The 12,140-nt window shown below is 30.7% G+C and overlaps 1 protein-coding gene and 1 non-coding gene across 4 annotated transcripts in view; one reads left to right on the top strand and one right to left on the bottom strand.

The window, feature by feature from the left end:
* Positions 1 to 7,559, bottom strand: part of LOC123709597 (beta-glucuronidase) — a 35,735-nt gene extending 28,176 nt beyond the window's left edge. For 2 of the 3 annotated variants that reach the window (XM_045661028.1, XM_045661024.1), the window contains exon 1: positions 7,362 to 7,559. The gene's annotated coding sequence lies outside the window, so the exon portion shown is untranslated. Of the gene's footprint in view, positions 1 to 586; positions 621 to 7,361 lie in introns of those variants that run through there. The other variant, XM_045661026.1, reaches the window with a different exon arrangement.
* A 3,442-nt stretch (positions 7,560 to 11,001) lies between these two features.
* Positions 11,002 to 11,072, top strand: Trnag-gcc. The gene has a single exon. It is a non-coding gene; the product is annotated as a tRNA-Gly (tRNA).
* The last annotated feature ends 1,068 nt before the right edge of the window (positions 11,073 to 12,140 follow it).

Here is a 12,140-nt window from a genome sequence, read left to right as displayed (position 1 = left end):
AACAAAATTGTAAATAATTATTTTATGTGTAGTTCTAGCTAATATTTTATTTGTAATTAATTAATTTAAAAAATTATATTTCTATTTCAATAATCTTTTTATTTGAACCTATTCACCAACATTGAATTAATTCTGTTGTTTATATAAAAAAAGGATTTAATCTTCTTCCGCGGAATGGTTTGTCTAGCGGTTTATAAGGGCACCATTCTTGGAAAATTAAGGGTTTCAGATTGTATGTAGGATTAATATAAACGATCATATGTTGCTTATTTCAACATTGGGAGGGGAACACGTGAGAATCTTTTTACATACATAACACTGAATATTCAATAGAAAATGATATAATTAAAATTATTTGTAGCCAAAGCAATACAGATAACATATGCTCATATTTTAAAGTCATAGCTTTCTAGCTTTTCCAAGCAATTAAAATAAACATAAAATAACACTATTATGTAAAACTCAAGTAATTTGCAGGCTGTTGAACCGTAGCATTTATTCGAAAGAACTTGTTTTTATTGATTGTTTTCGTAACTTGAAAATTTCTTGTATTTAGAAATAATGAAGAATAAAAAATATCACTTACTTGTAATAAAATAACAATAACAACAAACCCAAAAATAATCCATTTTCTATTAATTGACATAATTGTCAAGTCTGATAATTTTGACGTCTATTTTAGTGTAAATTTTGGGTTTTTCGCGCCCTTTTTGTATAGCATCTACGTAGCATAACATTTGATTAAATGCAGATATGTAATTTACATTTGGAGTAATGGGTTAAAATACCACGGCATTTTTAAAGTCCCTTTTTAAATTAAAAGAGAAATTTTGTTCCTTGTTAATATTGTAATTCAGTGATCCTCATATCGAGCTGAATGTGTTCATTGTGCGCTGTGGAATGTATTATCGTAGATCTCTTTAATGTTAGCCTTCACAAATGCTCTTTGTTGTAGCTCATTTACAATGCATCATATTAACTTGCACTATCTATGTTCGAAAAAACGGTTGACGAATGAAATATTTGTCTATGGAATAGATTTTTATTTCAAATGTTATTTTTGAATGGCTTTATATTAACCCGAAAAGTCAAATTATAACACTGAACACTGTTAAAGGTGACAGATGGACTTCCAGAGAAAAATTGTGGAGCAGGTATTTTTTCTACATAAATAAAAATGTGCTGTCGCAAAATATTGTTACGAAGACGGGTCGACTGCAATGTTTCTAGATTTTTCCACTAGTTAGAGAACTTTTCAGCAAGCTGTAATATGATTTCTGACCGTTTCAGGAGAGGGTCAATCACATATTAGAAAATTGTAATTTTCATAATGTTACCCTAGTTTTCAGGAAGCTGAAACCTTTTTTCAGTCGGTTTCAGAACATGTGTAGTCGAGTAGTGCAGTTTTCAGGAGACCCGTTTTCAGGCGTTTTCAGGCCTAGTTATACCCCTTTGGTGAAGGAATATTCTAGACCGAACTTTCTAGGTGTGAGACAAGGACGAAATGATACGAGAGAGAGAGAGAGAAGATCAGAACTTTCTCGAAACTAGACGAGCACTCTAGAACGCCGTACGACAAGGACGGAGCAACGTGCGAAAGAGACAAAGAGTGCGAACGTTCTAGAATTGTGCAATCGCTACTCAGTAGCAAGCCCGCCTAGAAAGTTCTCGAATATTGTTTAGAATTATTCCCAGGGATATATAAGCGAGCCGAAACGCGACTAGTCACTTAGTTTTGAATGCGATAACAAGAGCGAAACACCGCAGCGATAAAGTGTGAATAAAGTGAATATAAGTGATAAAGTACTGTGTGAAGTGTGCATAAGTTAAGTAATTAGTGACTGTGTTTTTATGTGTTATAAGTGCATCTCTGCGATTAAATTGTGCCATAAATTCCTCATAGATTTTTTAAGAAATAAACCCTTGAATAACTCTACGGCATTTTCTATCCGATCCCCTAGCTCGTAACAATATGTTGCGAAGCGTTGAATTTTTTTAAATTTATTCCATGAACCCTGGTTAAGATTTTTATTCAGGAAAAGCGATTAGTCTTTATAGGGTATATATTAGTCTTAGTAGTATTAGTCTCTATATATCAAAATGTTTCATATCTCCCTATGTAGCTATTTAAACGTGGTTTAGTTAAAAATCATACCAAGTCAAACTCAAAAACTACTGCGCGGAATTTATTGCGGTTTTCACCAATATCTAGAATGATTCATGAGCAAGGTTTAGGTAATATGTCTAGTCAGGTCATGCTCGTAAAATTTATAAAGTAACATCGTACATTAAATATAATTTTTTTTTTGACTGTCTTGATAAATTTAAAAGTTTCTGAAATAGTGTTTTTGTAGACAACCCTTGTTAATAGCAATCTACAAAAAACATCTCATTATTAAGATTTCTATACATGACTATTATTATTTATCTATATTGCATATTAATGAACAATTATTATTGTATTTGTTAATGACATCCGCTGGCTGCTTCTTACTGATTTTACTTGCAATACATGCTGTCATATATTAGATTTACGGTCATAAAAGACCAAATTAACATGACAGTTAGAATAACCGAACTAACAAAAAATAATCTGTTATGTTAGTTACTTAAATATCTACACAATAAGCTAATTGTTCGAAAAGGCCAGTTAGATAATTAGTGGCATTGTTCGTAAATGTTTCTAAACGTCTTTGGTCTAGTTGTATTATCGTTGTTTTACGTGTAATGAGGTTTACGACTCCTTATTTAGTTTATCAGAAAAGTAACAGAAAAGTCCTTGCTAAATATCGTGAGTAGGTCGTCATGTTGCCTACATCTTGGCACTTTTTTGATTGTAAATATTTTTGTACAGACCGCATCACTTCGTATTGAAACGGGAATATGTATTACCTACAAATCGGTTGAGTAATTCTAGCGATTACTGCGAACTACGACCCTTGTATGTCAAAATTTTTGTCATACGAGAAGTTCACCGCTAAGCTTTCACTCTGAAACTTTCACCTTAGACAAAACGCTAATTGCCTTTAACGTAAAAACTACTAGTATGATTCGCAATAGTTTTGATATACATACTATATTTATAGACAAACTGTCAAGTTGTGAAATGGTATATGTCAAAACGCACGTCGAGTGAATCAAACGACAACTATTCACAATATCGTGAGATATAATAATGTGACTAAATGCCACTAGTATATTTCAGTCTTCCGGTGAAGTTGAAACTAAAAACCTGCTGCACTTTCTGTAATCTATATCTTAATGTAGTGGAAATCCGCTGAGTAACCTTAGCTCTCGTGTTTAGACATTATTTCAATATGACGGAAACACATTTTAAATGTAAATTTTTTGAGACGAGATTCTGAAATATTAAATGGAGTATAATAACCATAATTATAAAAATAATCATTATAGCTAAACATAGACGGTCTAGAACCCAAAATGCGGACTTGAGCGAGAGCTAAATGCGGAGAGACAACTTCGTGACTATGGTAACATTATTAAAGATATGATTTAATAATAAGGCCGAAATGTTAAACGTATTGATAGACAAAAGACAATATTCGTTCTGTGTAGAAAAGTCTTTGTGAGATTTCGTCTTTGTGCATTTATGTTGAGTTAAGAAATAATATAACGTATTACGCAAATTAAAAGCTTTCACCTATTACTATAAGAACAGTATTTATCGTAACGCGTAACAAGTACGAGAAAATCTGTCACCGTTGATGATATATCCGGTAAATGAATACGTACATATTTTCTTTTTTATTATAGTAATTATCCTTTTTATAAAATAAATATACAATAGAGCAGCGTTGGCATAGTGGCTTTAGGGTGCTACTCGGATCCCTAAGGATCATAGGTTCGATCCCCAATGGACATTGTGTGTAACACTCGCTCCTACGGTGAAAGCAAACATCATAATAAAACAGGCCTGTCTCAAATCAAAATCAACGACATGTGTCAGACAGTAGGCTGATGATCTACTTGTCTATGTAATAAAAATGATCAAAGAAACGGATGCAATCTGAGGCCACGGCCCGATATAGGGGATTTTTTACAGTAATATAAAAAATGTCCAGTAATATATTGTATATGTAATATTAAGCAATACTAAAATGCATTAAATATGCACTGGGAATTTCAGTATTTTTAAATAAAAAGGGTATCGGCTACGCTCAGTTCCACACACTCGCTTTTGGTGGAAATAGTCTGGTTCGAATCCATTGAAACATCAAAACTTCACACTTTCGAAATTATTTCCATACTATGGGTACATAAACATTAGAAAAAAACTTAAGAATTACGTTATTACGCTTAGCACAAATACGCTAAAACAGTTGTTGAAATACATCAACCGATAAAATAAGTAAGAGTTTAGAAGGAACATTAGTTTTTTTGAACCTCATTACACAAGCTTACGTAAGGTTCGTTGTCAAGGATTCTATAGATGCGCAGTTGTTTCTACTAGAAACATTATCAAACGACTCTCCGACCTTTGAATAGCAAATATTTCAGTTCTCAGAAACAAGGAAAGTAAAAAATTTAAGTACCTATTCTGCGATCTATAAAAATAAAACCCGCCATATCAGTCATTCAGCAAACAAATCATGTGCGCAAACGTCTGTGGTAACGTCTAGTCTCTTTTTTAATATTCTTGAGAGCTTATAGTTGGTTACATAAGTTTTGGGAATTCACACTTGATCTTTGTGTACAAAAAAAAAACATTACCAATGTTTTTATTTACACAACGTATTTAATTTAAACGTCTCAAATATAAGTCTTTCCTCCAACTTCAATTTTGTTTTTGGAGTAGAGACTCTTGGGCTGTGGGGTCCAAGTGTGCAGGCGCTAATTACAGATTTGAGTTGGCGCCTGGTAGATAGAACCGGTGATACCAGAGCTGGTGCTTTCCTCGCTCAACGAATGAGTATCGCAATACAGAGAGGAAATGCTGCCAGCGTTACAGGTCCACAGGGACCAAACTTTTTAAATTTGTTTTAATTTTCTTTTTAATAATTTTTATAATTACTATGTAGGTTAAGAAGATTGTAAATTCTGTATATTTGATTGTTATCTTTAGGTTATTAAGTAATAATTAAGCTACCAACAATGGCACAATGTACTATTTCATAACTGCTGTTCCACAACTGAGCGTTTTCTAAGGTAGTTTTCGTCACGCACCATCACTATGTAGAACCAGCTGCCCACTGAAGTATTTCCGAACCAATTCGACTTAGGGTCCTTCAAGAAAAGAGCGTACCAATTCTTGAAAGGCCGGCGAGCCTTCTGGCAGTGTGTCCTTGGGCGGCGGTATCACTTAACATCAGGTGAGCCTCCTCCCCGTTTGCCTCCTATTACATAAAAAAAGGACGGATGTCCGACACGACTGCAATCAGAAGAATAGTGTCTTTAACTTTTTCATCCCAATCACGTAATGAAGACGTTCATTCATCAACGTAAACTAACGCCTAGTATTTTATTTATTAACACTTCGTTACATTACAATATATATATATAAAAAATTGAACATAATTAAATCAAAAGGAGGGCAACTGGCGGCCTTATCGCTTTCGAGCGATCTCTTCCAGGCAACCACTAAGGTTCTCAGAAACATTGAAAAAAGCGTTTTTATTTCAGGTATCATTTGCAGTCAAACACACTACACCAATAAGGCAGATAAGTGCAGTATGACAGAGGACAGAACAATATATATTTCCTAATGATATAATTCATTCGCGCTAAAATAAACCATATCACTATTTACACGAAAATCAAATGCTATATGACATTTCTCATTATCATCTTCATAACTTTCAATCTCTTAAAACGTACGTAACGAAATGTACAGAGAATGATGGGTGGGTTATGGATCTTCTATTCTAGAACACCGTAGAAATATAAATATCATATATTTATACATTACACAGTTGTGGTTCGTGTATAGTTTATCTTGCAATCTCGCTTGATCATTGATTTTAAAATTATATAGTAAACTTAATGTAAATTGTGGTTTGCGCTTATAATAGATAAAAACAAAGTATATGTTTCAATAATATTATTGTTATCAAGTTATTTTGTATGGCATTTTCCTCAATTTTTGCATAAACAAAAATGAGGTTTATTTTCTATTAAGATATTCGACATGTTTTTTAGACAATAAATCATAAAAATGTCGCACGATTGTTTTCCCATGAATCTAATTCTTTCAAATGCCGTACGTACAGTTAAAAATTATATTTTGGTATTTAATTCTAATTTTAAATTATGGTTTCTTCGGGAATGGAACCACCAATCTACGGAAGTACTTTATCTCTGTATGTGTAAAATTCTCTTGTCACAATGTTTGTTCCCATACTCCACCGAAACGGCTCGACCGATTCTTATGAATTTTTTATGCATATTTAGTAAGTCTTAGAATCGGCTACTATCCATCTTTCAAACCCCTAAGTGATAAAGGGTGTCCAACCCAATTTTTTATTTTATTTTTAAGTTTTTTTTTGTATTTATTTCTTGTGATACAATATACAAAAATACTTACAACCCTTTATTGTCACCCCTCTACGATTAACCCCTAGTTTTATTGAACAAAATTTTTTTTCCTGGAAATATACATGACAAAATGACGTTTGCTGGGTCAGCTAGTGTTTCTATAAATGTTTTTTTAAAGAGACATATGAGTAATAAAACTTTATATAACCGAGTAGATAACCTTTCAACTTTAAACTATTAACTGATTAGGTTACTTTCAAACTATGCCGTTTCTTTATCACAAGTTAAAAAAACTTTTTTCCCGTAGTTGTTTATAAAAAATAAAATTACGATTTACGGTACTTTCTACATTTAATTGATTGTATATAAATTGCCTGTGAACAAATGCATAATGCGTGGACGCATCATCAAAATTTTTTTTTTTTACAGAAAGTAATTGTTAATATTTAAGATAAGATTATTAATATATAAAATAAAAAAGAATAATTGATATTAAAATTGTTTTTATTTCTATGGTTACGGTTTCAATAATATCTTTATTTTATTTGCGTTAAAAGGCTTAAAAAACATTAAAAAACGAAGCAACATTAAATGTATTTGAACAAGCGCGTCTATTTATTATCCGACATTATATTCATTGCGTAGAATAGTAAATTTTTAATAATGTGAAAGAATATTCGCACGTATGTATGTAAAATACTAATAGCAATTCAACTATGTAAACAATTTGCGATGTAATTAAAAAGTAAAACCAGACACGGATGAGAGATAGTGCAAATATAAATACTAACCTACATAGGAATTATCGTTATGGAATGTTTCTAATACCAACAGCATAACAGAACACGTTAAATACTTTGCATACTTACATATTGTTTAAAACAAACGAAATTTAATCACAATTATCTTCTTATTTATGAAAATAAAAAATATTTAATAATCGACTAGCTTCAATCAATCGAACATTGTTTAAAATATTTTGTTTATCTTTATTTTTTTTTTCACGACGCGCGCTTTGAATTTGACATTGATTTGAATTTCGAATGCACACGCGATTACCGCGCGAAGTTTCTTAGCGGACTGGCTGGTTAGATTGGTAAAGAGTATCATTAGTACAACAGGCACCAGGATTATTGAAGGAATTTCTCATAGATTACGAAACTTTAAGCCCTTGTTCTCTCCATAACTATCTACTTCTTGTATCTTTAGAAATCGAAAAACAGGAAACTATGACACTAAAGAAAGTTTATTATCTATGCTAATCCTAAACTAAGAAGATTACTAAATAGTACTTGTATGCGAAATTATAATACAGGTATTGATAAATAACTATGCAATATTAATTAGTTTCCAAACCATTTAATTTAATGTCATTGATTAGTTTCCAGGTCACAGAGAAATACAAACATTTTAATTCTGTATCACGTCTATTCTGAATACCAGCGTGCAGTGTGTGTAGGACGACTAAAATTTCTAATTCAATCATACTTTTAAATTAATTGACACGACTTGTCATTTGTAAAGCAAATTTTTAATTCAATGTGCATCTGTAGTTTTCACTTAAATAGTTATTAATATATATATATATATATATAAAATATTCAATCACAGATACAGAGAGAAATTCCATATGCTTGAATGTGTAATAGACATATTATTTTAAATTCAGACATCGCTTTTTTGAGTAAATGTACAATTTTCAGTATGAGGTTTTCACTATTTTAATTTAGCGGACAACAAATCATAATAAAAGCTAAAAAAAGATTTAGGCTGGGCAACTGGGTGCGTCCTCCATCGTTCACGACCTTGGCCATGCCCTCACTATTTCCAGGCACACAACTTGACCAACATACAATAATTGACTTTCTATGGGAATTTCTCACATCTAAAATACAATACACTATATCTGCTTTAAAGCAAGCGATATAGATGTAGTTAAAAAATGCCATGTAAATCGATCTGAATCGGATAAAAGGCTAAAGCTACACCAAACTATCAAAGATGGAATAAATTAGTAAGCGAAACGTTACGTTATATAAAATTCATAATAAAATAAAGTATAAAATGTTATAATTTTTAACTGGCCTGACACTAAATTGATTACATGAAATGTTAATGGTCTTTCAACCGAAAACAGCTTGTCCTTAAGCAGGCTAACTATTTCGACCACGAAGAAACTAAAACACATAAACACATATGAAAAAAAATAACAATTCAAGAATATCTACAAATATAAAAAAGATTGATAATAATTGTTCAAAATACATGACAGAAAACTTGGCTGAATACAAAAAATCTAAATGCCGTAATAAAAAAAATACGAGTAAATCTGTCAAATCACACTTTACCTTAAAACAGTACCAATTTTTTTCCTAGCGTTCTTTACGGCTTGAATGTAGATAAGTTTTAAAATTTATAGAAATTATAATTTATAGAAACTTGCGCTCAGAATCAAATCCGATATCCCGTAGCTGACACTTAATAAGACCACTAGGCTATGAGGCCCTTAACCTAACCTAAGGTAATTTACTGCATACGTAATATTATCAGTTTTTTTTTAAATTTTCAATGCACCTCATTGATATTACTTGGGGTACTACATACAAGTCTATACGACTTTTAAACAGATTGACAAAATTTACCAACCACCTTTTTATATATTTATTTATAAGTAATACCACAACATGTTTGCATAAAATTACACAAGAAAATATAACATCACAAATTATACATTCATTCATGGGTCAATTAAAAATCGGTAGCAGAAAATGTAGTCCCCAAGCAAAAACTGTTTGTTCAAATATATTTTTAAAATATCAAAATTATGATTTAGCGATTTTTGTTAAAGTACAAATTAATTCATATATTTTCAAAAGAGATATTATTGATTTATCACTTATCTAATAGTAATTCATGGTAAGAGAGGTGATATAAGAAAATTTGGTCCCATGGCGCTATGCAAAAATCGCAATATCGTTTTATTAAAATTTTATTATTGTTAGGTTTTCGATATGTAAGTATTTAAATTATGTTAGAGCATAAGTATTCTAGCAAGGGGTAAAAATTAAACCAGCAACAAAAAAGTAAGTTATAACTAAAACAAAATACATAATATATGATCTATTACCAACGTAAAATTGTTTACCCACACCAACGTTTGTGTGCAACACGACGTGTGACGTATGTTCGTACATAGTTCTCTCATGGTTCTCTCTCAGCGCTGATGGTTCTGGGGATGGCGGAGTACCAAACCTTAACATTAAAAACGGGATAGCTGTTCGGTACCAGGGCCCTTACTCTGTTACATCCATTAACGATACTGACAGCGATCTATCTGCATATCTATCTATCTGCTTAATTTATTAGAACACCTATGAACCCTGTAATTAAAGACTCCAAATATAACAAAAAATGCTGATGTTTTCTTATATATTTAAATTGAATATTTATGCGAAAGGCGTCCATGAAAAGGTCAACTAAAGTTGAACGCCCGATGCCGATAGATTTGTGTTCGAAGATGCTTATAAATCTTTCACGGTCATAAAATAAAATCAAGTTTAATTGAATTGTGTGATTTTGCGTATCACTGTTAACAATGCTTGCGATGAATGTGCTAATATAACTTTTATAAGCCGGTTTTTAGTCTTGTTTTAAAATATGTTAGTAAATAATATTAAATATAAGCTTAGCTATACAAAATAGCTTTTTAGAGTTTTGTTTATTTTATTATTTTTTGTCTTATTATTTATGAAGATAGGTATTTTATTAATAAGATCTGGTCGTGCATTTCTTGCACTTATTCCATCATATTTCTGTTCCTAGTTTCTTTGCAGGTTGCACTTATAATTTTTATGTATTATGTTATTTGTCTTTCTATATATGTAACGAAGTATAAATAAAACATAATAATTAAAAAGAAATGAAAACACTCTGATAAATTTAAAGTTTGATTGATAATGATTTTAATACTGTATACATTATTTAAATTGTTTGATGAATTATGAACATTTAAGGCTGTTGTGCTTGGCATGTATAGAAGAAAATAAGCCGTTTTAGAAAGAATGAATTTTCATACATTTTGGTAAATCTGTAAGATTTCGTGAAATCGATTTAACTTGTTATGCTTATAATAATTTCATACCTGACTTATTTGACATTGACCTTCATGGAATAAATAATAACAAAAATTAAACCTAAACGGGATAACATTTATATCTACAAATTAGAATAAATTTGGTTTAAAAGACATAATTTAATATTTAAATGTACCTATTTTATAGGTACCGATCGTCACCACAATATGTCAATGAACTATTGATTCGACGAGATAAGCTGTCTTGGAATACATTATGAGTTTATGAACTATACTATAATTTTATCGATTGTGTTACTATTTTTTGTAAGTCTTTTTATAAAATTTTAATAAATTATACTGTAGAACATATGAAAAATAAACTATGTATCTATTGGCATTTTTATACTGTTCTTACATTTCACCTTATATTACAAGCATCGGTGGTTCAGTGGTAGAATGCTCGCCTGCCACGCGGGCGGCCCGGGTTCGATTCCCGGCCGATGCATATAATTTTTTTTGTTTCCTTCATAAAAATAAATAAATTTATTTAATTGTTGTAATATTTTTGCGTTTGTGATAAATATATTACAATAAAATGAAATATCTTTTTTTCTATTCGATTATTATAATTTGGACTTTTAATAGAACAAGTAAACCAGACCGACAGAACCAAATTCAAGAAATAAATCAAAGATGCTGTTAGATTAAATTATTTTGTAATATAACATACATATATACATAGGATATCAATAAATAATTTTAAAGTGAAAATTCAATAGTTGAAGAACTTTATAAGTTAAATTATTAACGTAAAACAAATTGATAAAATATCTTATTTTAATAAAAAAAATGCGTTACAATGACATCTGATGGGATTATGTTAAACTTCATTAGGACATGTTCTAAAATCCCAATAACTGCCATCTGTTTAAATATAATAGAACTATTTTGATATTAACGAAAGTAAATGTCGCTGTAATGAAGCTGTCGTTATAAAATTAACAGCTAGATGGCTCTGTTACAAATTCTGTATTAGTCATTCTGTTTTTTTTTTAATTTGATGAAGTGAAATAATACCTTTATTTAAATCTGGATGCAGAACAGATCCTATTAATTTTAGACCCATCTCAATATTGCCAACTTTAAGTAAAGTTTTTGAAAAAAATATAGTAGAATAATTAATAACATTCTTTAATACAACAGGAACTAAATCTTCGGTATCACATATGTAAATGCGAGTCCCGCATGGATCAATATAGGGACCATTTCTTATATATATTAACGATTTTCCTTCGGCAAAGCCATTATGTAATATTGTATCGTTTGCTGATGACAAGTCCTTCATTTTTAATGTAAATTAATTAATAAGACAAATTTTGACGATGTGAAGTATGCACTTTCGAAAATATTGTCCTTGTTTTCTGCAAATAATTTACAATTAAATGCCACAAAAACAAAATGCATAAGATTTACTTTACCTAATGTTAGAACAACAACTGTAGAGGTTAAACTGAACAATGAAAAACTAAATTGATTCTACGGTATTTCTGGGTATTACAATAGACCAAAAACT

The sequence above is a fragment of the Pieris brassicae genome, chromosome 5 (assembly GCF_905147105.1).
Source record: "Pieris brassicae chromosome 5, ilPieBrab1.1, whole genome shotgun sequence".
Lineage (NCBI taxonomy): Eukaryota > Metazoa > Arthropoda > Insecta > Lepidoptera > Pieridae > Pieris > Pieris brassicae.
This window is presented reverse-complemented; position numbering and strand designations above follow the sequence as displayed.